This window comes from Gallus gallus, chromosome 7 (genome assembly GCF_016699485.2).
Source record: "Gallus gallus isolate bGalGal1 chromosome 7, bGalGal1.mat.broiler.GRCg7b, whole genome shotgun sequence".
Lineage (NCBI taxonomy): Eukaryota > Metazoa > Chordata > Aves > Galliformes > Phasianidae > Gallus > Gallus gallus.
Window position 1 is genome coordinate 6,465,521 of NC_052538.1, and position 25,817 is coordinate 6,491,337.

At 46.2% G+C, this 25,817-nt stretch overlaps 1 protein-coding gene and 2 long non-coding RNA genes across 21 annotated transcripts in view; 1 reads left to right on the plus strand and 2 right to left on the minus strand.

Annotated features, from left to right (window-relative positions):
* The window catches only part of HDAC4 (histone deacetylase 4), a 222,308-nt gene extending 220,696 nt beyond the window's left edge, over positions 1-1,612 (minus strand). For 14 of the 19 annotated variants that reach the window (XM_046943389.1, XM_040703241.2, XM_040703236.2 and 11 more), the window contains exon 1: positions 976-1,026. The gene's annotated coding sequence lies outside the window, so the exon portion shown is untranslated. Of the gene's footprint in view, positions 1-975; positions 1,027-1,482 lie in introns of those variants that run through there. The other 5 variants (XM_040703235.2, XM_040703237.2, XM_040703238.2 and 2 more) reach the window with 2 other exon arrangements.
* A 3,635-nt stretch (positions 1,613-5,247) lies between these two features.
* Positions 5,248-22,597, minus strand: LOC107053773. The gene is made up of 5 exons (XR_001467374.4): positions 22,542-22,597; positions 20,547-21,746; positions 7,988-8,102; positions 7,217-7,406; positions 5,248-6,042 (listed from the first exon to the last, which is right to left on the minus strand). It is a non-coding gene; the product is annotated as an uncharacterized LOC107053773 (long non-coding RNA).
* On the plus strand, positions 8,123-13,325 carry LOC121111301. Its single transcript, XR_005861539.2, has 2 exons — positions 8,123-10,420; positions 12,739-13,325. It is a non-coding gene; the product is annotated as an uncharacterized LOC121111301 (long non-coding RNA).
* Positions 22,598-25,817: the final 3,220 nt, after the last annotated feature.

Below are 25,817 nucleotides of genomic sequence, written 5' to 3' on the forward strand. Positions count from 1 at the left end.
TTCTTAATTCAATGCCCTCTTAACTCTTTCCAAGAGGCTGCAGAGTGACAAAGGCAGCCTTTGGGCTGGGAACTCCATGCAGCAGCACTGGAAACATCAGAGCAGTCAGAACTCAATGCAGAGGGGGGGGAAGAAGGGAGAAAAAAGCAGCCTTGCCAAGAAGCAGATCATTATATAAACTTCAGAGCTCCTTAGCTTTTAGGAACGTCGCTGTTATCAAAGCCTAATTCAGATAATTAACTTCAGGTAGCTTTTTGGCAGGGAACGCAGCCCCAGCTGGAGGCAGCCCGTGACAGCAGCATATCGCAGGACGCGAGCGTGGCACGGAGCTGAGGACAAGCACGGGGCACCCATCCGACCCAGCACACCCACACCTCTCCCCTCGCTTCAAGGGAGCGTTTTTGAGGCCGGGGAGCAACGAGCTGTGCTAAGAAATAGGCGTTTGAAGCAACGAGCCGAGCCGGTGCCAACCTTCGCAGGCGAGCAAGCAACAAAACCTTCCCCTATCATGCCCCAAACAATTACGCAAGTGCTTTCAATATAAGGCCGGTTCAGCTCCCTCCGTAACGCCAAATACTGCCCTACCATAATGGCAAATAATCGCTCCGCAAACACATTCCCCTGCTAAGAGGCCACGCTGCGCTCGCCACGCCGCTCGGAGATAGCGCTGAGCATCGTTCTGACAAATTCCTGCAGCAAAACCCGCACCGGCGCTCGGCAGCACCTCCCTTACGCAGTGCCACGCGCGTTACAAGCGAATTTTTTTCCTTTTTTCCTGCTTTTTTTAAGTTAGGACCCCAACACCGCAGCACAAACCTTATCCCCCAAGCTAAAGAAAAACAGCATTTTCGGGGACTTCCACCAAACCCGGGGCGGCGGGGTCGTGCGGGGCCGAGGAGGCGCCGGCCGGCGCCTCCTCGGCCCCGCACAGCCCCGACGCCCCCGGCCCACTCCGCCCCCGGCCCCGCCGCTCACCGCTGCCCGCATCGCTCCGCGCCGAGCCCCGCGCGGCTCCGAGGCGGCGCCGCTGCTGCCGGGGGTGGGAGGAGCCGCGGCCGCCGCGAGGGGGCGTGGTCAGCGCGGAGGCTCCGCCCCCTTGCCTCATTCACAAAAAAACGCCAGCGCCGCCGCCCGCCGCACCTCCCCACTGCTCGAAGGAGGGCGCGCCGAAGCCACGCCCCCTCCGGGCTCGGCGCCCAATCGCGTCGCACAGCGGCTCAAATCCACCCGCCAATACCACGAGGGCGAACGCGATTGGTGCGGGGAGCTGCCCGTCACCTCCCCCCTACGGAACCCTCCGCGCCGCACGGCCGGAGCCCGGAGGAAAACAGCCGCGCGCCGTCGAAGCTTTACGAAACCACGGGGAGGCCCGGGCCGGGATTAAAAGCCGGCGTGCAGAAACTCGCGCAGACTTGAGGCGCTGCTCGGCGGGCAGCGGGGCCCCGGGGCGGCCTGGCCCGGCGAGAGGCGCCGCGTACTGACCTGGGTGACGGCGGGAGGAGCGTGGAGCCGTGCGGCGAGGGCCCGGCGGCGGACACGGGCGGCGCGCGCGCCACCAACGGACTCAGCCCGTGACGGGATCCGCCATCTTGGAATTTTTAGATGGAGAGTCACGTGGTGCGACCATTTTTCCCGCCGGCCAATCAGGAAGCGCGGTTTATTTATAGCCTCGGCTCCCTCTTTTCTCTTCGCCCCCCCCTCTCCTTCCCCTCCGCCTCATCCCGGCTGGGCGCGCGGCGGGGGAAGGGAACCAATCGGGCCCCGCCTTGCCTCTTAGCCCCGCCCCCCGCACGTCGCCTAGGTGACGGCGCGGCGCGCGGACGGGCTGCGGCCGTTGGGCGCCGTCCGTTGGGTTCTTCGGGATCTCCGTCCTAGAGCGGAGCTGTGCGGCTTTAAACAGCAGCTTGGGTTCTCACTGTGTGAGAAGTAAAAGGGGGACAGCCACGGGCCGGCTGCCCCGCCCAGCTTAGGTCCCATCCAGCCTGGCCCTGAGCACCTTTGATAGGCCAATGCCCAAAACGAGGAGGACGTGCTACACGCATTGCTTATCGCGGGAAGGGGAATATTTCACCATCTGTGTATGGCAGTGCTGGAAAGCTCGGCCCGGGGATGCCCTGCAGGCATCTGCTGCCTGAGATGGGCGAGGAGCTGACAGCCATCTCAGGCATCACTGAAGAGATCACCGATGACCAAGGAAAGCCTAAATCTCAAATGCCACCACTTCAAGTCTTATTAATCCCTCTTCTCCTGATAGCTGTTAATGTTTACTTTGAAGGTGAGGCAGCATGCTGCTCCCAGAAGGAATCACAGGATCACAGAATCATAGAATGGCCCGGGTTGAAAAGGACTGCAATGCTCATCTAGTTCCAACCCCCCGCGGTGTGCAGGGTCGCCAACCACCAGACCAGGCTGCCCAGAGCCACATCCAGCCTGGCCTTGAATGCCTCCAGGGATGGGGCATCCACAGCCTCCTTGGGCAACCTGTTCCTGTTCCAGGAAAGGCCGTTCTGTTCGGCTCTTCTCAGCCTTCAAAACCCTCCTCTCCATCCAAGTTGGGCTCCCAGGGGATGCTTGTGCTTCATACAGATGGAGCCCTTGGCTTACCCAGAGTGAAAGGAGTCCAGGCATGACCACCAGAGTGGTCCAGGCATGGTCATGTCTGCTCTCACGCATCTAACGGCAGCCAGTGTCCTGGAGCGCCATCACTGCCACACTCAGAGCCCATTGAACACTCCAGGACTTCCCACTCAGTTTTCAAGGAGTTCCCTGACATCCTTGGCTAAGGCACTCTAAAACACAGCTTTCCTCCTTGTATGCAGCCACCCCAGCGCACTTCTGATAGTTTTGATTAATTGACTCTTGCTAAATTGCTTTCAAGTTTCCAGATTTCCTTTAAACAAGAAAGGACTCCTGTAGTTCAGCCATCTGGATTTACGTAAAATCTGGGACCTGAAGGGAACTGCTAACAACTTTGTCCCTCCTTCATAATTTACAACTATATCGTAGCATACAATCACAGCTCTTTTTTCTCCTTTTTTTTTTTTCTTTGAGATGTTTAACAATTACAAAGCCATCTGAGAGGGCCACTCATCTGAAAATCATATTGATTTGACCCCTATGGTTGCTTCTCTTTCCATGCTGTGAATAACATGCTTGCTTCTTGGCAGAGGTCAGAATTAGTCTGACAGTTCCATCAGCAGAAGCATCCCATTAAGTTCAGCTTTCCCGTCTTACTTTATTTTTAAGAGTTTAATTTATTAGCAGCAATTTAGAACAAACATTACATCTTCCAGGACCTAAAAGGAGCCTATGAACAGGAGGGGAGCCAACTCTTTACAAGGGTAGATAATGGCAGGACAAGGAGAAATGGTTTTAAGTTGAGGGAGGGAAGATTTAGGTTGGATACCAGGGGAAAGTTCTTTACCTAGAGAGTGGCGAGGTGCTGGAACAGCTGCCCAAAGAGGTTGTGGATGCTCCGTACCTGAAGGTGTTCAAGGCCAGGTTGGATGGGGCCCTGGGCAGCCTGGTCTGGTATTAGATCTGGAGGTTGGTGGCCCTGCCTGTAGTGGGGGGGTTGGAGCTTCGTGATCCTTGAGGTCCCTTCCAACCCAAGCCATTCTATGGTTCTATGATTTTGATTATTCTAAGCTTGAACCTACCGGCAGCACAGCCTGCCTTGTAGAGGACCTGAAGTTTGTGGATATTCTCACTTCCGTATGTGTCTAAGCGTACACTAGCATGAAGAGGACCACTTCTGCATAAATCTGAAGCCCTTTTTTGTCTCGTTTTTACCATATACTGGTTTGTGGGCTTGTTTGTTTGTTGTTCTTTGGTTGGTGAGGTTTTAGGTTTCCTTCTATGGTCGTTCTGCTATCTTTATTCGGGGCCAGTTTGTGTGCTCACGTGTATGTATGTCTGCATGTATAAATAAGCTTCTAAATTATTTTAAAGTGTCCAGAGACATGTGGGTGTAAGTGCTTTAGGTCTAGAGGTTCATGAGTGCAGACCGTGCAGCCAACAAGGCAATATTCACAATATTCACATATGCCACAAGCTGCCCAGTGGATCTAATGAGCAGTGGCCATGGCAGGACCCAAGTACGGACAGCTGGGTGGCTGTCTGCCCTCTCCTGAAGCTCCCCATTTCTTGGGCTGCTGAAAGGTGCTTTGCTCAGCAACATGCTTACAGCCATTGCTTTGCTTAAGTGATCTCTGTAGCATCTACACCCGGTGATGCCCCCCACACGTGCCCTGGACGCTCTCCTGCAGCTCCAAGCTGCAGAGGCCTCTGCAGGCTGGGTCTATCACCTCCAGTGCCTTCTACATGGCTGAAGGTGGTTTAAAAAGATGAAAGAAGAGAAAGAAAATTGCACCCTTAAAGTTGCCATGGAGTGTAAGTTTTATCTTCCAAATTTGACTGATGCAGTACTTGTGGTCGTGGGTGTGAATATGTGTGTCTATTAATATCCAGTCTAGGCTAACCTGTGCATAATGACAGAAAATTAAACCCTGCCATTGTTCCTATAACCTAGAATTCAGACATGAGCAAGAAAAAGTGTTCTTCCTATATGTTAAACTTGACTGTATATAGTGTAGTCTGTTTTTACTGTAATTGCAGCTGAGAAGTTTACTTAAAAGCCATTTGAATTAAAATAAAAAATTGGGGAAAAAGAATTGGCAGAGCTAATTCATAAAGACTGAAATAAAATGCAATTACAGAGCCTCCCGCCTACCTCCACCTCGTCTCTACCCGAATTCTACTTCTTGTTTGTCAAAAAAGGTTCCATTTTTTGATGATCTTAAGCAGGTAACATCCATCACAATGCTCCAGCTCATTTCCCTGCCCAGTCACAGCAATCTGTAAAAGAGGGTCTCTCAGCTTTCCATCCTAATGCTGCCCCTTCCACCACCTCCTCAGCCAGAAAAAGAGCATCGAGTTAGGGAGAAAGCCAGCAGGAGCTTCCTCTAGAGCCTTGCCACTGAAGAGCAACACCTACTCCAAGTGCCAGTGCTGCACTCAAGCCCAGACACAAGCGTCCATGTGTGGATTGCTTTCTCTCCTCCCTCCTGATCAGTTAGTTGCCATCGTCGCTCTCCCTTGATATTTTTCTCCCGCCAGTCACTCTTCTTTGCCTTATCTCCCACTCCCATCTGCTCTGTATCCTCCCTACATCGTATGCATTTTGTCCTTTCTGCCATCAGTAAAAAAACAAACAAAAAAACCCCAGTAACCACCAGATTTAAAATACAGCTGTAATTAAATTACATCCACATTGCCCCCCTCCTGCATTTTCCCTCAGGTATCCCTTTTCTATTTTTGTCCCGGTGAATTTTGCTTCAGCTGGGATTCCTTCTGTCTTTGCACAGGACCATAGGCAGCAGAGACACTTCTCTCTTATGGTGGTGTTTTTTTTTCACTATCCTCTGAAATCTGTCTTCTGTGCAGAGCAGTCCTGTCTGGCTTAATATGAGCTATAAAGGAGAACAAGGTGGTTCTCCTCCACTAAAGAGAGCGCCTGCTGAGGCTGAAGAAGCTTGTATTTGGCTGCAGAAGTTATTTTTCCAGCTTGTCTGCAGACCCAGCACTTCATCAAGTCTTCATCACTCAAGGACTAAAAAGCCTAAATTCTGCAGCACTAGGGCCAGTCTCTAAGAAAAAAAGTTATTGCTGTTGTCCTGGACAAAATCAAGTCCCTGTCCCACACTGCAAGAAAGTAAAGAAGTTCAAAATAAAGGTCACAATGCAAAATTTGTTCTCTTCTTCAGGTTTATGCTTTCTAGAAAATCTTCAGGCATATGTACTCTGTCTCAAGTTATGCTCTTTATTTCAGCAATACCAAACACAGAACACACAATGCTACATTGCTGAATGGAAGAATGAATGATAGGAGATTAGCCAGCCATGCAACAGGCAGGGCTTGCTTCCTATGCTGCAGGTTTGGCAGGGGGAAAACACACCTGGAAATAGCAGCGTGCAGTCTGGGTAGCAGATGCAGTTGCTTCCTCCTTTGAGCTGTGACAAGGAAAAGTCATGGTGCTGCTGCTGGGAAAGAAAAGACTGGGTAAAGAAGACATAGGATCTGAAAATGTACAGAAAAAGCTTTGCAACAAAGGCTAATGAAGATAATGTTAGATATTTATAGCAGTCATTTTATCCTCAGCTTGATACACTTTGAAAATGTTTCCTTGCCAAAATTTGCTCTGAGTGTTTTTTGCTGAATTTTATAAATTCCCTATTTGTTTAGCAATAACATTGATTCTCTGAGCTGTGTTGCAGGGGAGAAGGACTGTGGTGCAGCCATTACAAACTGCTGTCCCTAAGATGTCATCCCTCCTGATCTGACTGATGAGCTACGAGGACAGAGCAACTCTCTTTTCCTTCCTCAGCTGCCTTCAGTTGTCAATGTCATTGGCATACTGGGGCTTGAATTTAGAAATACACAAGAAATAAGTCTGTACTTAAAATGTGATCTTTGTGAAATTGAGGCCAGGATTGGCCTCAAATAATTGTTGGATCATTTAGCTTATCAGTGACTTTTTTTTCTGATTCTTTATATATATGTTATTGAATTCCTTGATTTTTCACCCTTGGCAGCTGCTGAGAAAAAAGAAAAAGTGTGTGTGTGTGTGTGTTTCTCTATAGTGGGAGCCTTAGAGAAAATATTGATTCATTTTTCTGTCTCTTTCAACCAGGAAAAGAAAAGAAGCATCCTGCATGATGGAGGATAAAAAAAAAAAACAAAACAATTAAAGTAGAAATAACCGTGAGGAACAAAAAAAAGAAAAGGAAAACTGACAAAAAGCAACAAGTTGCTTTTTCAATAAGAATAGATATGCAGTCTGGCCCCTGGGTGTTGGTTTTAAGTGAAGATATTGACTTGCAGCTGAATGACAAGTAGAATACTTCTCTACTGAAATATTGATAGTAGATTACACTAAACCACAAACTATCTCCATAAAGCCCATCACTTCTTATCCTAATGGTGTTTTCTTTCCCTTGGATGACGACTACATTCATGATACGATGTCTTTATTCTATCTGCGGGAAAAACTTTTTACCATACAGCTAAATTAACTTGTCAAAAGACTTCAAACTTCGGAAGCTTTTACAGCTCAATTCAAAGCTATTATTCAAGATTGAATGAGAAGGCTGTGGACTGTAAAAGCTAGCAAAAAATAAATTTCACAAGCATTCACAAGTTGAATGGAATACTTACTTTTTGTTCAGGTTGTGTGTGTTTCATTGAGCTGTCTGAGAATGGCTGTGTTTTGCCCATAAGCCCCTTGCTTTGCAGAGAAAGAGTGCTTCTTACTGCTGCTCTCGGAGCTGTGACCCAGTGCTTGCTCTTTCACACACACTTGATTGTATTTCCTTTGGGCCAACCAAAGTAAGTGCCAACCAGCTCTCTGAAAATGTGGGGAGCACAAAAGAGAATGGATAGCTGCTAAACTGAGGCAGAGCAAGAAACAAACCTATATCTACGCTTTTCTTTCAAAGTAAGATCCTAGACTTGCATCATCTTACAGTCAGTCACAGCTTTCTCATGCAAATACAAATGCCTGGTTTCAGGAGCAGCAATTGCCTTTGAGGAGAAGCAACTTTGATATTTCTCAGGTAAGTAGCAGCTTGCACTCAGACACTCCTTTTGCAGATCCAGTCTCCTTTGCTACTCAGTCTCTGAGACAAAGACACAAGAAGGCAAGGTGGAGCTTACAAAACCAGAGCTCTTTGACCCGGGATGCTATGGCAGAGGTTGCACAGAGCGACTTGACACACAGGTCAGAAATGTATAGTGTGACTAAAGCCTGCAGATCACTGCAGTTCACTTGGGGTCCACAACTCAACTTCTCTCAGTCAGAATCATAATCAGAGTCACTTTCCTTCTTTTTCTTTTTTCTCTCCTTTTTTTTTTTTTTTTTAATCATTAATTTATTCTTTTTTAGCATGCCTACTGTTTAGAGCATTTTCAAGTGTTCAGAGCACTTACCTATGAACTGAAGGGTCCAGGGTCACTTCTCTCTTTTGCCTGGCAGAATCCTTAAATGCAGCTTCCATCTCCCCAAATGCTGGTGGTCACGGTAGCACAGGATAACATCCCCTTGCTGCAAAAACAGGCCACTGAGCTGAAGCACAATGCACAAGATGATAGAGCAGGCAAGAAGTTACATCCCTTAGCCAACAGGCTGTGGGGGAGGGTTAAAAATTATTTTCTGGAACATCATCTGAGTGTAGACCGGTGTTGACAGGACCAGCAACACAGCACCAAGATATCTTGGGGCTTTGCACTTCAGCAGCTGAGCTCTGGGGAATACTTCATAGCTGCCTCCAAAATAGAATAGCAAAGTAGTGTAGTCTGGGGAAGAGCATCTTTGATCTTAAGTTATTAATTGCAAGCTATTGAAACTACTGGATCTAGACTTTTCCTCATTAGTGCCTTGGTCTTGCATCTGTGAAACAGGAATATTACTGTTTCCCTACCTAAGAGTATGATGAGGATAAAAGTCTGTGAATTCTTATCCATTACTGGGAGACCTGAAGATACAAATGAGGCAGTACAGCACCAAAAAATAGCCACAACAGAATCCATCACCAGGCACTTTTGTCATTGCATAGAGGAATGAAATACTCAAGTGGTGGCAAATTAAAGTTCCTGACAATTTCTTCCTACTGTAGCTTTATTCCATTAAAAACAAACAGCCATTCAGAACATATCACTATTGTGCAAGGTTACTGATCACAGACTATGCATTGACATCATTACTTTAGCTTTGTCCACTGCTTGGAGATTGCCATTGGCATTGGTGCTGATTAGCATGCTGGAATCAAAACCCCATTGGCCATGAGGTTTACGCACATGGAAGGCAAGAGCACACAGACACAAAGTAGATTGGCAGCACCCAGGGACAGGAGCCCAGTGCAGCTCCTAAGTAAATCATGTTTTATTGGACATTATACTTCTTGACCATGGTCCAAAAGAAAAGATCAGTCTTGTTTTTAGAAGTTGGGACTGAAAGGGGAACTGGTAGATGAAGTATGTGGGCAAAACTGCATGCACCTTTCAAATTCCTAATTTCTCCTCCCTCTGTTTAGATTTTCTAAGGATTATCCTGTTTCATTGCACACAGGTCAAAGGTTTTCTTTTTTATTTATTTAGAGTTTTTCTATTTCCTGAATATGTGTATCTATTAAAAGGTTTGGGAAGCTGTGTTTTGTACTTGATGGAATCTCACCTTGCTTTTCCTTTCTTATGGCAAAACCAAAACCACAGCTAGTTTTGGATTTGAACTCACTAGGAAACACAGAAAGACCTCAGATTTTCTCTATCTATTTACAGGGGAGCAATCACCATGGCATAGCACCATTTCAGATAGAACCTCCCCTTTGTACATTCAGAAAAGACAGGGCAAGAGGAGGCAAAAAGGGGAGGTATAGATAAACTGAAGCTTGAGCTGAGTGCACTCAGGAAGCCAAGTAGAGCATTAGAAAACAATACAGCAAGGAGAAAGGTTGGCTCTTGCTGAATACACCTGGACAGATTCACACAAATCATCAATTTTTGGAAGTTACAGCACAGAGCTCAGGTCAGGAGGCTGTCAGTGGGTGTATAGGTCTCATGCTGAACTAGAACATCCATGGACCGTTCCTATAGCACCGGTTCAGCTCCTTTATGCAGAGACAAAGAAGCATCTACAGAGGGCAAATGCTCAGATCATTATCACCTTTTTACATCATTTTCTCACTGTTTTTACCTTTCCTGTTGTATCTTGAAGACTTACTAGTTGCAAGCACTTTCTCTGACTTCTTAAAGAATGTCACAGCAGATTGTGATGTGTCAACACAAGTACAGGTGTCCAAAACAGCAATAGTGAAATGGAATTGTGGAAAATAGTATCATGAAAGGAACATCTCCAAAGGCTGAAGAGTTATACCCTGGTTGGCTCTATTAGATAATTGGCTGTGAATTCTGAATCTTGGCCTCTCGTTTGAAGACATGTCATTTAATGGACAGCTAAAACATAAATAATCAGCCATTAATGTTAAAAATATCATTTAGAATCTGCTACAACAAGATCAGATGAATCAAAACCTCTCCAGCCCTAGAAATATCTGCACATGCCTATAAAACATGGACACAAAAGAAAGGAACTTCACTTTTCCAGGATCAGTAGGAAAGTTCAGTCCTGTAAGAGGACAGGAGGTCTCTTGCAGGAAAAAGGGAAGAAAAAAGTCAAATTTCACATTTTGTAAAAGAACAGATAGAGGAAACCCCATGATTTCAAGGACTAGATTCAAGGAAAGGGCCTAGTGGGACAGAGAAGAAACTAACCCAGAAAGGACTGAATGGGATGGAGTGGAGACTAAAACTGACGAGCTGTTTCAAAAATCTGCAAGGCAATGGAGTCCAACCCAGAAAAGGAATGTAAGTAATAGAGATATAGATCAATAATATCTACATTGCATAATAAGCACCATATACCTTTTTTCTTTAAGAAAAGGAAGAGTTTACAATAGGTACCTCTTGAGAGGATGTTGCAATGGGTCTGTGCCTTTCCAGCAGGTTTGGTTTAGGCTGTTCACAATGAGATATGCTGGCATCAAAGAGACGAGACTCACAGATCTTGATTCATCCTTATCAGGATCTTCTTGCCTTGCTAGTAGGATGCTTGCTGCATATTAAAGGATCAGTTATGAACGCCCATGGAAGCTTTCCAAACATCACACGTTAGCAGGCTAACATGGGTAACTTCTAGGAAAGCTGCTGGTGTGGCTTGAAAATGAGAGTAGGATCAATTAAACAAGGCCTTCTACCTTGTACTGAATGAGGGGCAGGACATGTTCTGGCTCTTATATAGAGACTGCAACGTAAAACGTTGAGATCATTTGATAGGAAGCGTAAGGGCCCAAAACCGGGCTATGCTCCTGTATAAGCAAGGAGAAGAGAAAGTGTTAGGATACAGCTCTTTTGTTAGATTTGATTTGTTTTTCTGATAAAGTGAACACAACACAAACAGTAACCAGCCTGATAGCTCACTACTGACAGGTTTGTAATTTTGGATGAGGTGAGTAAGTGTGAAAGCGTTAGTGGAGGACGGCAGGGGAAGAAGATGGGCTGCGTGGTAGGTGAGCTGTGCTGGTTAGCTTTATACTTCCTTCTGGACACTGCAAGCCCCAGCTACTGACTTACAAGGCCAAAGCATGAGAATACTCTTTGTCACCTTGGTTTTGGCACATCCAGACAACCTTGTCAGGAAAGATCATTTATTAAAGTACTGGTAACACTACAGATTCAGGGGCTGTTGATTCTGATCATATATGGTCTGAAGCACAGGCCTTATGAGGAGCGGCTGAAGGAGCTGGGATTGTTCAGTCTAGAGAAGAGGAGGCTCAGGGGAGACCTTATTGCTCTCTATAACTACCTGAAGGGAGGTTGTAGTGAGCTGGGGGTCGACCTCTTCTCTCGTGTGACTAGTGATAGGACTAGAGGGAATGGCTTCAAGCTGCGCCAGGGAAGGTTCAGGCTGGACTTTAGGAAATACTACTTCTCTGAAAGGATGGTCAGGCACTGGAATGGGCTGCCCAGAGAGGTGGTGGAGTCACCGACCCTGAAGGTGTTCAAAGAACATTTGAATGTTGTGTTGAGAGACATGGTTTAGCGAGAACCATTGGTGATGGGTGAATGGTTGGACTGGATGATCCTGTGGGTCTTTTCCAACCTTAGCGATTCTATGATATATTTAGAAGAATAGTTTCTTCTCACAGCTGTAGCTGATATGATCATTATCCTCTTCTCGATAGAGGCTATCAAGTGTTTCAGCCTTGCTGCTAGTACCCTACAGTCAGCCAAGAGTAAAGTGGCTATCTTTGTCATGATAAAAGCAAAGTAAGGGTTTTCAAGGTCAGAAAAGCAAAGGAATTGCAATGACCAGGCTAGAGGAAGGAGCTGTGTCCTATACAGGTGCATGAATGTATTTTGGAGGTGACTGTGCCACTGCAGACCTCTGCTCCTCCCATGCACACCTTGTCACGAGACCGAGGAAGGTGCATTCTTATGTCATTGTGAAAGAGTTCTCAGAAGATCTCTATTTAAAGGCAAGTTCTGAGGAACATCACCGTGTTTTGGGCACCTCCGCTCAGTAAGGGTCTGACTGTCTACCAAACAGCCTCTGAAGCCACAGTCCAAAACTCCAACTGTAGGGTTGTTTTAAAGGAGTGCTTTTGCTTTTCTGGGGTTGAGCCCAAAATCCCACTTGGAGTCACTCACATTCATGTCAGCAGAACAACACAGCCAAACATAAAGTTCTTTTTTCTTTTTTTTTTTTCCTTTAATTAAACTGTTTTTCTCTCAAGTCAAATGGAGCTTTATCCTTCCTCCAAACTAAGAATGGGCACAGCTGAATGTTGCCAGTGAAATTTAAAATCCACTAGAAATAGCTTTACATTTAGCAGACACTATTGTCTTTTACAGAACATTTCCTTACCAAGGCAAATGTTAGAATGGAAATAGGACAGATTTCTAGAATACCAGCTGCAAGAGACATATTCTCTTATCTTTCCACCCACATTTAGAATCTTAGAATTGCTCAGGTTGGAAAAGACCTCCAAGATCATCAAGCCCAACCGCAGCCTAACCATACTACCCTAACTTTAACAACCCACCATTTAGAAAAAACGCATCTTTATTTTCCTACACTGGTTTTAACTCTTCGAGTCTTTTTTTTTTTTTTTTAATTTTAACAGCTATACCAGAAATAAACCCATTTACTTCACTCCCAGGACCACAGCAAGCTGCTTTCCTACTGTGTTTCTGGCTGAGAAGCTTGGCTGACAGCTCTGCAGACAGCAGTGTTCCAGCGTCATTCATGGACAGAGCGTCAAGCACCAGAAGAGCACTACTTATGCACAGCCCAGTGGTATCTACCACTACCTCACATGGGAGCTGGGAGCTTTACAGCATGTATGCTACAGTACCACTGGAGAATGGCAAAAGCCAGAGATAAAAAAACAGAGTGGAAGCACACATCTACTGCTCATTAAGTGACTTCAGGTGATACCAGTGGGTTTTGTGCATGTGTCTACATGGGTTTTTTTCCTCAGCTCTAGCAGAGAATATTTTATTTGCTTACTGAAGTTTTCACATGCTATATGTTGTTGCTGTTTTGTTTTGTTTCTTAAATCTCTCACCTATATATTTATTATAGACGGATATTATACCCTCACAGTATAGAAACACTGCAAAGTGCTAGTTAAGTTCTCAGAGCTGACTGAATAATACCATAAATACAAGGGTACTGAAATGACAACAATAAAGAGAGCTGTACTTTGAGCAATAAATATGAACTGTAGCTGTGCTTTGAATTTTATGCGTGCTCTAGCTAATAGGTATTCAGCTTGTGTGGGCCACTGACATTTAAATAAACACATGTGCAGTCCAAGGGGGTTGGCTGCGTAGCCTCTTGTCAATTGAATCCAGCCCTGGGAGTACAAATAGAGCAGTTCAGGACTGCAGAAATTCCACGCTGGGCCAGCCCTTGGTGGTATCACTCCTGAAACCATAAGAAATCATCAGCGAGGGGGGTGGGGGGGAGTCACAATGGGAATGAGGGGAGTGGTGGAAAACCCCAAAAACATTTGGCTTCAAAGAGATGCTGTAAATATTGCTAACAAAAATGTCTGCCCTTTGCAGACTCAGGGAACACTCAGTTTCTCTTTAACTGAGCTGAACAGCCTTAGCAGTGTTCCTACCCTGCAGCAGGACAAACGAATCACCTTCTCATCAAAACCTTTACTTATTTTCTTCGCATAGCAAGGCCATGTGACACTGATGTCAACCCATTCATGACATGAAAGAACAGACACCTGGGTTATGGGACGCAGAGGGAACTGGATACAACCACCTTCTGCAGTGCATGTGTTTCTCTCTGCATGCAAAGACAAATTTGATTGTGGTGGAATAATTTTGATTGCATTTCTGGAAAAGGCAAGGACTGACACTGAGTCCTTTCTTGTGTGCTCTAGCAAATTATTCTGTAGCTCTTAAACTCAAAAATAACTTGGCAGTATCTGAACAGCTATGGGCTTGGTTCTAATATGCAGCACCTCATTCCAAAATAACAAGATAGAGAAAAACATTCTCAGTGCCCCAAGCACTTGTTTGAAGCAGAGCATACAAGCCACAGGTGATGCCATAAGAGTTCATGGGAATCTAAACATTTCCCATCTGCCAAGAAAAACACAGTTTCACATCCAGATGTTGCCTTGTCTCACCACCAGTGTGTACTGTCATAGGTGAGAAATAGCCCAGGAGTGAGATGGCATCAACTCCAGCACTGTCAGCGTCTGGAAAAGGGGAGTGGGCAGAAATAAATCTGAGAGGGAAATCAGCGAGCTACTAGAAGTCTAGATGTAACCCTGGGCAAAACAATAGAGGCTACATAACAGCGTTAAAGATATAGGATGAAGAAAGCATGCTTCTGGTAGCAGGAATCACGCCTCCCGGAGAATGCTCTGTAGGCATCAGTGCATGTGTAAGTAGGGACAGTTTGGCTGATGCAGTGTGCTCTGGTTTCTCAAAAGCTCTCTCACCAGGGGCTCCTAGGAATTTAATCTCTCCTGGGATTAGAAGGGAAGGTCTCAAGTGAATTCAAAACTAGTAGAAAACAGGAGGGGACCAGGTAGGAATAAATGGCTATTTTTCACAGAAGAGGCAATCCTAGCAGAATCCTACATCAGTTTGGGCTGTGATATGGGCTGCTCTCAGAGCCTACATGGTCTGGAAAAGGAATACAAAAAAAATCTGCTGAGGTTGCTAAGAAAAAAATACTTAAAGTTGCAGAAATTAGCACTGTCTATAAGGAGCTGCAGAAGGACTAAGGAGCACAGTAATAAAACAGAATATCTGGAAAATAACAAGCAGCACATAACCAAGCTGACCTCACTATAGCTTTTTCATTTCATATGATGCATTCAAGAAGGAGAATCCAAATCAACAAGAATGTTGGTTCTTTACCAAGCAGTGAGATGAGAGATGAACTGGGTGTGAGGAAATGGCACAAGAAGTCCTCCCTGAGAAGGCACAGCTTATGCCTGTCCACCTCCTCTGCTACCTGAAAAGAAGTTACTTCTGGATCTCTGGGACATTTCTCACCAAATCACGAGGCACACAGTGGCAGTGGATGCATTGTCAGTCCTAGCATTACAAAAGCTGAGTGTGATGAACATCCTTCACCAGACAGCAGATGGAAAACCATGCAGAAGCACTTTTTCCTGCATGTTGTGAACTTTGCTACCATAGGTGGTTGCAGAAGCCAGAAATGTAAGCTTGCTCCAAAGGCAGTTAGCCAGAATAAAGGAAAGTAAGCTGAACATAAAGGTCTAGGAAACATAAAAACATAGAGAAAACCTCTAGTGCAGTGAGCTGTTAAACTGCAACTAGCTGGGAGTGTTTGCTGGAGTTGGTGTAACTCCCGGTTTTAAGCTCTTCCCTTCAAGCACCCCCAACCAGGCTGTCAGAGATAGTGCACAAGGCTTTGGTCTGCCTTAGTACAGCTGTTCTCGTGTTTTTCAGATTAACTTTGGATCCAGGCATAATTGGTACAGAAGGAAAACACTGAAAAATTCTGGGAGAGAATGTCTAGCATGCGTTCCTAATGGAGCCAATGCTTTCAAAACTAACGCTTTCATCTAAATATAGTTTCCAAAAACCACTGAAGTCAATAGGGTTTAAGCATGGATGTAACTTCTAAAGCAAGCTACTGGTGTAGGAAGAGAGAGTATTTGGAGCAAGGGGAATTTTTCCTAGACCAGCCTTCTTGACAGGAGACAAGACCTAGTGTGAATTTTCCAGGCAAGAGGCTGGTCAGATAAAGCAACCACGATAATTAAGTCTCCAGATTTAATGACTTCTCACCAGTGAAGTCATTTATGCCTTCTAAAGGAAATGAAAGATGAAATAACCGAACTACCAGTCAAGCTTGTGACCCATCATCTTAAGCTGCCTTAGCACCAAAGGACTAGGTATTGCTAAAGTGAATCACTCTTCAAATGTGGAGAACCAGGGAAGTGAAATCCATCAAGACTCACACCTATGCAGGGCAAATTGGTGGAAATCATTCTCTGTTTTTATATTCACAAAGGGAAAATGCATGGATGAGTAAGAATATGTCCATGGAGAGTCAGCAAGGGAAAGTTCTGTCTCATCAAACTATGGCGGTGTGGAGAAGGAGTTGGCAAACACATGGATAAGGTAGTCACAATTGTCTTAATCTACTTGGGTTTCCCAAAAGGTTTCCAATGTTCTTCATCAATGGATGCTCTGACATGCCCTGGGATAAGAGGGAAGATCCTTGCACAGATTAGAAAATAACAAAACCCAAGACAGCAAGCAGAAGGTGCAAAGCTAATGCGAGCTGAAGCATGCAATCCAGAATTAACTCCAATATTTCAGTATGTGCTCACTCCTGGTTTCACAGGAAAAGAACAAGATAGCTCCTGTCTCACTGCTGCCCACCACCGCAGTGGTGGGGCCTCTTCTCTCACAGCTGCTGCACTTCCCCGTTGCATTCATTGAAGCTCTGGCTCACCTTCCATGTCAAGGAATGAGATCTCTGCTTTGGTTTGCAGCTCATTTGCTTTTCCTGTAGCAGTTTGATTTGTGGTTGCTAGCAATACCTCGGTGGCTGCTCTGCCGCATAGCAGAGGTTCCCTGCATCTCCATGAGCCTTGTTTGAACAATCTTACTATGCAGGTAGTGGGTTTGTCGGAAAGATATTCACACAGCCTAACTACTTTTGAAGCAGGCTAGAAATCCACAGTCTGCTACATTTATTTATTTATTTATTTTTAGCCAGTGTCCTGAGTAAGGCTTCTTTCCAGAGGATTGCCACCAAGCACGCCCCATATAGAGGCAGCTGGAGCCAATGCTGAGGCTGATGGATACCCTCTCCTGGGATAATTGCTCTGTTTAGGGAAGCATGGGTGTGAGTTTAGGTGGTGGTGCACTCTTAACCCAGACTGGAGGTTGGAAAGCTGGAAGCATAACACAGAGAAATAAAAGGTTGTGTCAGGGAGTGCAGAGCTCACTGGAAAAGGTGACTTCTCTTCTGCAAAATCACTGTGAGGAAGAGGATGCTGCACTTATACATGCTTATCTACACTGAACACAGCCCTGACTCTACTCATTCCCTCCCTTCTTTTGAAAACTAACCCGGAATAAGATACACATATGTAGAAATGCATTTAGTGCTCACTGAGGCCAATAGAAAGATTCCTGTTGATATCAACAGATATTGGCTCGGCCTTCGAGTAAATCACATCACAAAGTCAACCACAGGGGTACCTGAAGATAGCTGAAGTCCCCATCTTAATGCTCAGTGCAGCCAGCACATTCCCAGCACCCAGGGGGCTTGCAGTGTAGGATCCAGCCCAAATCCTGCAGCAGCATCCACTGGGAAGCACTACAGCAGGTTCCAAGTCTAAGAACGGTCTGAGGGCTGATATGCAAACACCTGCCTGAAGGCAACCGCATTGGGAGCACCAACTCATTTTGCACAGACTACAAAATATTTACTATGTTTTCCACTCCCCAGCAAGTGAGGCTGAGACGTCAGATTGACTGGATGCTACAGTAAGAAGCCTGATAGGCAGAGAGGATGCAGAGCAATCTGGAAAGCAATGGGAAGCTGGGCTCCACAGAACATGTTATTTTTCAATACAACCAAATGTAAGTCGCTGCATGTAGGAACAAGAGGACACATTGCGTTTTCAGGACAAGGGACTGCATTCACTGGGGACTGAGCAAGAGAGTCCCTGGCAAATAACCAGCTGCATGGGAACCAGCAGGAAAGAGGAGGGAGAGCTCACTTCAGTGCCTGTATAAATACAGAGCAGAAAATCTGCAGAGAGCTTTGGCGAGATCGTGGCTGGAACAGCATGGGAAGCACATCTGGAAAGCAGCAAGGCAGAAGGAACCACAGATCTAGGCTGGAGCCTGGAAAACCTGCCCTGAAGGCCAGGGCTGAGACAACTCATTTCTAAGGAGGAGAGGTGGTCTGACCAGAGCATAGCAGTCCACAGTGGAAGAGCAGGAGGAAAGTGAGGGAGGTCTGCACAGTAAGCCTCAGGCTGGGGACAGCCAGTGAAAGTGCTGATGTGTTAACAGCGGGAGTAATTGTAACAACTCAGCCACACAGCAGAGTCCTCCCTAGCCACTGTCAGAGAAGTGGGTGAGTCCAGGAGAGAAGCTTCTCCAAAAGTTAGGATTGAGAGAGACCCCCTCAGGAAGCCTGCTATTTGGGAACCTGCATCTTTTTGAGGTGTTACTGCAACACCTTCCTTCTTGAGCAAGATCAGATTTCCTACCCTCAGATTTTCACACACTTGGCCATGTAATGTTCCCAAAGTGGCTATGTTACTTTCTTCCCATGTATTATTACCAGACAATCTAATTTCTTCATTTGGCTGTAGTTATCAGACAGCTGAATTTGTTGCAGCTAGGGGAATATTTCCTTCAAGAGCTGAAGATAGCCAAATGCCCCAAAAGATCATTTTAATTCCTTGAGAAGCAGTTCTATGATTTTATGATAATATCTGCCATATATTTTGATGATCTACTGCTATGCCTTAGGTTCTGTGTTTAAACAGCTGACATGTGATGCGGAGCATTATGTAGATTTGTTTACATTCAGCTGAGTTATTGCTAACAAGTAGCCTTTGTTAAGCACTGTAGGACTATATTTCCTTGTGATGGAAAGGTGGTGCAATTGGACTAGAACCAAAGCTGCAGCTCTGTGCTTTCCCTGATGGACTGGCTGCTGTTATCAGGGAGACCTGTGATCCCTACGCACAACACAAGACACCACTGTACCAAACACAAGATCTAAGACTTGACAAAAAAGACTTTAGAGAACTGCCCCCTCCTGTCACCAACAAGGCAACTAATCAAATTTAATTCAGCTAAAAATGATTGGCTGCAGAACTGCTTGTGGCCATACAGGAAATTATGCTGAAGAGGAGAGGGGGTAGAGAACTGAGGGCAGGGAAACATCTTGTCTGTGACAGAGACAAAACCAAGGAGCTGCAAGACTTGGGTAAAGTGCTTGGTTTGGTGACAAAGGGATAAAATCTGTCCTAAAACCACATTCTGTATGAGTGGGACCAAGCACATAGCCTCAGTTATAGCTCTCTTCATCCTGCAGCAAGCAGTGAGCACCTGGGTGACCCCCTAATTCCAATTCTATCTCTAGAAAACCTTCCACTGATCCACCAGGTCTGTGTCTGTTACAGGACCAGGGCCTGGGCTGTGAGGCAGAGAAACCTCTGAAGAAAGTGGAAGTACAAGGCAGCATCTTTGCTTCCCTTCCAGTTTCCAGCTTTTTTAGAAGGGCTCTCCCACGATCAGTTATTCCTTAACTTTCCCACTGAAAGTGTAGTAGTCATCTCCTCCACTGATCACAGCTGGCCCTGCTGAAAAACAACCTTTCCCTGGAAAGGTAGTTATAGGAGAAAGCTTGATGCTTTACCCCTTCCTAAGGCAACCTGCACGAGAGCTTGGCCACAGGACTCCCCCATGCAGTCAGGCTCATTTTGGAGGCTGATAATAAGAGATAAATCAGAGGATGCTCATGGAAATGTCTCCTCGCAGCTCAGCTGCTAAGCCTGTAGCCACTGGCCCTTACTATTTCTTTCCAGAGCCTCTGGCTAGAAACACTTGTGCTTTTACTAGTGGTGCCTTTGCCAGTTAACTCGTACACAGCCCTCACATCTCTCTGTGTACTGGCACTCTTGACTAAGGTCCATGGGGCTCCCCAGCTCTTACTTAAACCTTTACTCCAAAATGTATGCTCAGCAGCCAAATGATTTGTCTTTATTTCTTTTAAGCAGCAGCCTTGGAAATGATGGGAAGTATTTTTAGGGAAGGAAAACATTTCAGCAGAATGAGCTGGAGAGGGGAGGAAAATCCAGAGGGGTCTAAGCTGGCCAGCATAGGAAGACAGGGACACAAACTGGGGGTCCCAGCCGGGTGGAAATTTCCCTCCCTTCACACCCTGAATTTTCAGGCTCTGATAGTTTTAATGCTTGCTCTTTCTAGTTGCCAAAGCAGCAGTAAATCCTAATCCACAGATTCCGCTGCCAGCATGAGAATCTTTTATTACCAGCTACCTGCTGAGAGTTGCCTGTGTTGATATTTTACTGACAGCAGAGCTCTTCATACCCTGCTATTATCTGAAACCACCTGGAAAAATAACACATCCAGAACGCTGCCGTGAAGACATCCTGAAGATGGTAGCTGCCATCAGTGATGCTGACATTTCAGGATGTAATCTAGGACATTATTCATGGTTAGATCATCTATGCTAGTCCAAAACAAACTCCGTTAATTGTATCACTGGAAGCCAGAGCAGCATCCAACAGGTAACGGTCTTTTTTTATGAAGAGGCAGAATGAACTGTATCTTTATGAGCACCCAGGCTGCACACTACTGTTGTCTTTAATGTGCTCACAGTTTCTTACTCTCACTTCTCAGCTTGTTATATGAGCTGTAATCATACCTGCCTCGCAGTACTCCCGTAAAATTGTCATATCCAAGTGCCAGTTGCTCTGGGCCTGATTTAAATTCTCTTCCGACACGCTGGGTAGTTTTTCCCAGTCCTAATAATGTCCTGAAAGTAGTTCCACTATTCCAGAGAGAAAAGCAGGCTGCTTCACAGCTAGCAAGCAATTTTGCACTAGCTCAGAGTACAGCTCAAGCCCTTTGAAAGACGGAGGTAAACATAAGCTGAACCATATACTGACAAGACAGCGTCACTGTTTCCCCCCAACACACATTGTTGATAGTGCTTCCAAAATATTCGAACTTGTGTAGCAAACATTAATCCCTCCCTTCCCCACCTAGCCCCTTGCCATGAACAGAGATAAAAGAAACAGCTGGGCTGCTCCTGCCAAGAGCAATTTCACCTCCCAGCAGTGCCAAAAATGCTGTTGCCTGCATCCTGACATCAGCCATTTCAACACAGCCTCAGGAGCAGGATTTGCACGGCCAGCAATAGAGAGAACTTGGCTTTTCATGTCTTCCACCAAAATAATGGCTATTTAAAAATATCCCTGGCAAGGGAATGGCAGAGAGCCATATACATCAAGCTACTTAAAATCTGCAGGGACTCAATGAGACATCAGAGCAGAGCAGCTTAACTTTTCAGAGACCAAAGAGGGTCATTGTTAGAGCTGCATGGGAAGAAAGGCACTTCCTTTTCAAAGGGGAGTCGGAAATCGGGTTTAGTTTCAAGGAGGGATTTTTTGGTCGGTTTGAGGTTTGGGTTTCCTTTTTTTAACCTTCCCAGTGGAAGGGGAGGCAGCCAAGCTGCAGGGCCGGGCTGCCAGCCGGCACTGGGAGGAGAGGCGCCTTGCCCAGCAGCAGAGGACTCTGGAAACTAATGCTGGGGCAGTTCTATCTTCTAACCTGAAGCCAGACAGAGGAAAAGCAGCAGGGAAAAAAAAAAAAAAAAAAAGGCTAGGCATCCAGTGGAAATCTGGACTCCCCAACACCTTCCTTAATATCAAACTGAGCCAGTGAAACATTTCAGCCTCAGAGCAAGAGGACTTTTCCCCCAGTAGTATTACCAGCTGCCTGCAGAGTTTCTCATGGTGGTTACAAGGAGCAAGCAGAGGTTGTCCCAGCAGCAGCCGGGTCTTCCAGGTTCTCTTCTCTGGAAAGTGACTGCTCCTTTTTTCAGATCTATGAAGCTTGTGGGCTAAGAAAGCAGAACAAGAGTTAGCAAAGAGGCCAGCTGCCCAGCACCAAGGATTTCTACAAAAGGTTCTGCTACAGAAGAGTCCGAGCACAACACAGCATATAGAACACAGAGCAGTGGAGGTATAGAAAATAAATATTGCTGGGCCTGCGAAAGGGGACAGAGAGGGAGGGATGCTATTGCCAGGATTACACCTGAATCAGCTAACTGAGGTAAGAACAGCAAGAACAGTAGCCAGGAGAGAGCAAGGCATGAGGGGCGTTTCACTTTGCTTGGTGCCAAAAGTTAGGAATGGGATTAACAAGGCACAAAGCTAAAACTCTCACAGTTAATTTTGAATCTGTAGCAATTCCTTTAGAAATGTTGGCTTTCAGGAAGAATTGCTGTAAAGGGAGAAAGATGTGGTCAAGGGGAATTTTAACACTAGAGGAATAGCTCCAAATAGCCAGAACAGAGCTATCCATGGGAACCAGTTAAAGAGCAGCCACTTGTGCATAAGTATTGAGGGTCAAGACACAGAGTGACTGATGTGGAAGGAGAGGCAAAACCAACTCAGCTGAACGTCATGTTTGTAGTACTAGGAATTCTGAACAAAGATGTCTGCAGCATAGCTCAGGCAGATACGAAGATGTTTCTTGCACATGGCCTGCAGAATAAGATGCAGCATCAGATGCTGTAATGCAATGGAAGGTGTAGCAGTGACAGCAGAGAAGCAAGATCCCAGGCTACAGCAAGTGAGAATTTGCTCAAATGCAACAGCCACGGGCTCAGAAATAAAGAAAAGAAGCTGCTTACCTTCAGAAGTCCTTGCTTGCCTCCACTGCCAACACTTGTGTGATGTCTAGGAAGGGGTGGATCCTGGCTCCATCCCTTCTGGTCACTCAGTTACATTGCATGCACCTGAGCTCCCCTTGGTTGGCCCTGCCTTCCCACCAGGTGCTCAATCACTGGTTCAAGCTCTGACTTAGCATTTCCACTACAGGTATTTTGCCAGCATGTTCAGTTGAGGCCAATGCTAGAAGCAGAGGAACCTGAAATAAGCTTTCACTTTGACAAAGGAAAGAGAAAAGACAAACTGCATTAGCAACAAAGAATAGGAGAACATTGCACATGGACCCACAATCTTCCCTTGCAGCAGCTGCACTCAGACAAGTTGGAAACTAGCCCAAAGACCGCAAGAAATAAGGAACTATGAGGTTTAACATGAGCAAAGATTATCAGTTCCCATGCTCCAAACTACAAATTTCTCTTCTGCTAAGGAGTTGACCAGAGAGCATCAGTGTGAAGCAGTGGTACAAAATGACAGTAGTGGATATGTAGTGTGAAACAGTCACTCTACGTCCATACTATCCATGTTTTAGGGTTTTACTTTGGATAACTAGTCTGATCTTGCCACGTAGATGCCCATTAATGGCAGCCAGGCATTACACCCCTGATCTGGCAGAACACATCACTGTAAATGCATCCATTGTTAATGTGGTCTGTCTGTGCAATGTGGGAGCCCACAGCAGTGTGCTCAGCACAGATGTTTCAGCATCTGCTTTGTTCGTCACTGAGATGCTGGCAGCATAAGGAGGACAAGGAGGGGCTTGGAGAACGTGGGTCTGTGTTTGTGTCAGAAACTATTTGCTGAAGTCGAGTTTTCAGTTTCTAGGGGATGCAGCATTAACCAGGAAAAAGAAGTTTCTTGCAAGAAAAACATGTGTTGCATTTGCATAGCACATAGAACTTTACCCAACTGTAGGTCTCCTGAAGGGTAGTGTTGTGTTACACCATACCTCTCTGTTTCCTCACCTGGTTGATGGTACCTTGGCCTGATCACCTGCTTGTGCTCTACCTCTTCAGGTCTGGAGCCCCGTGAATATAAGAGGAGGGCAAACAAGCTTGCTATTGATGTGTTTTGGCATAGCTCCATTTATTATTGATGCAGTGGGTAAATGATGACCTACTGTCCATTTTCTTCATTGTAGAATGTTAATATCAATTATTAAAACTAGTCTGAGGGATGAAATGCAGGGCATAAAAACACTTGCCCATGAATGATGGGCACAGCTAGGATACAGCTACACCCAGGCTGCATCCTTAATGTGACAGCTCTGAAGGCTGGCGCTAACCACTCAGACAAGCAGCAGCAGCCTCTGCATGCCATCCTATGATTCTATGCCACTTCCTTCCCAGAGTAAGGCTGGGGGTGGATCTGCAAAAGGAGCACTCTCTGGGTGCGAGAAGATGTAGGCAAAGCTTTCTGAGGGGAACTAGAGGTGGAACATCAGTGCTGGTCTCTAATCCTGCTACACATCTTCTCCCAGAGCCGCACACCGCAGCACAGGGTCACGTGCAGAGGAAGACCCATGCCAGAACAAGGGGAAAAAAGAAAAAAATCTGACTCCAGCTCAGCCATTTCAAGTCACCTGTTAAGCTCAGGGAGCCCATTTGCTTGGCGTAGTGTCTTCATGCAGACAAGTGATGTCCAAATCCTGCCTTTGGCTCTGTGGTACAAGCAGGGCCATATGCTCCCCTTCCTCAGGCAACCCTGTAACTTGCACTGCAGCAGGGGAAGGAGCCCTAAAGTGCACTGCCTCAGGAGAAAGAAGCATAAGGGAAGAGCCACCAAAGCCAGGCTCTCAGTGGTCCCACAAGCTCCATGGCTCTAGGAAGGCCCGTGTGATGGAGATAGATATTTTAGCAACTTCCCTTAGCTCTATAGAAAACAGTTCTTAAAACTGCACTCCCAGAGCCCAGTTTTTCCTCCTCTCCTCCACCCCCCTCTTTTTGGGATGGCAGGCGAGGAGCGAGTGCTGGGTTTATTCATCCCCTCTCCACTGATCGCAGTGTGCGTCACCGACTGCACAAGTGTGGGAGGTGCGAGCGTGCCTCACAGTCAAAATCAGCAGCCTTTCAGTGTAATAACACCTCAGGGGATGCAGGCGCTCTTCCCCTTTTCAAAATAAAAACAGGAGAGGAAATGTTCCAATAATATAAACTAAAAAGAAGGGGAAAAAAAAAAAAGAAAAAAAAAAACTAACCCAGCCCACACAGCAGGAGGTGAGGGAAAAAGCAACGCTTGGAAATTAAAAAAACCAACTAGGTTTCTTTTGCGTGAGGCTGAAGAAAGATGAGTTGGGTGTACAGGATGGATGGAGGTTAGTGAGGACTCGCACCAGGGATGCTGGGCCTCACAGGACAAGGCCACAGATCTGCACCAGCCCTGTGACACAAGCATGAGCCACCAAAACACAGACACCTGGGCAAGATGGTGATTAACAACACAACCAAGACATTTTCCCAACCTGGGCTTCTAAATGGGCACATTTTGAGAGCTCTGTTTGGTTGGAAGGCTCAGGACAGATCTCCGGAGAGAGGCTGAAGGCAGAGCTGGGTACTGAGGCCTGGCCAAGCACCTCCAGCCTCTGCAGACCCGCCCTGGCCCTGTGGGCCGATCCCACGAGCAGACTGCTGCATGTGTGCTCTGTGGCACTTTTATCCCCCGAAGCTCTGACACAAAAGCCCAGGCCTGCTGATCAGGCAGACACGGGTACAAGCTTTTATTAGTGGGGAAGCCTTTTATTTGGTCAGCGATTCAAAGTGGCCTCTACAGGCCTGCTATGGCTCGTAGGCCTGGTAGCTGTGCAGTGGGGTTCACTGCCCATTGCTTCATCACCCCAGCAGCGACCCCAAAAATGCAAGTGGTCATGGCCATGGGAGGAGGAAGATATCGGGTGGGGGACAGCAGGTGTTCAGGGCAAGGAGAGGGACCTGGCATCCGTAGGCACAGCAGCCACGTGCCAGCAGAGCCCACGTTCCGGCAGGGAGATGATGTTTTTCTGAATGCGTCCCCATTTATAATGAGACATTACTCACAAGCTGGAGAATAAAATAGAATAATAGCATCTATCAGCGTTAGTCATGTTTTAAATACTTACCTTTCAGAGAAGCATGGGACTTGATAGGATAATCTTCCTATAGACACGTAGGAAGCACTCATTGAGGTACACAGCCCTGTTGGCAAATTACAGCCTGCTGCTCTCTGTGCTGCTGCTTGGGGTGCTTCTGCCACAGGGCTGGAAGCAG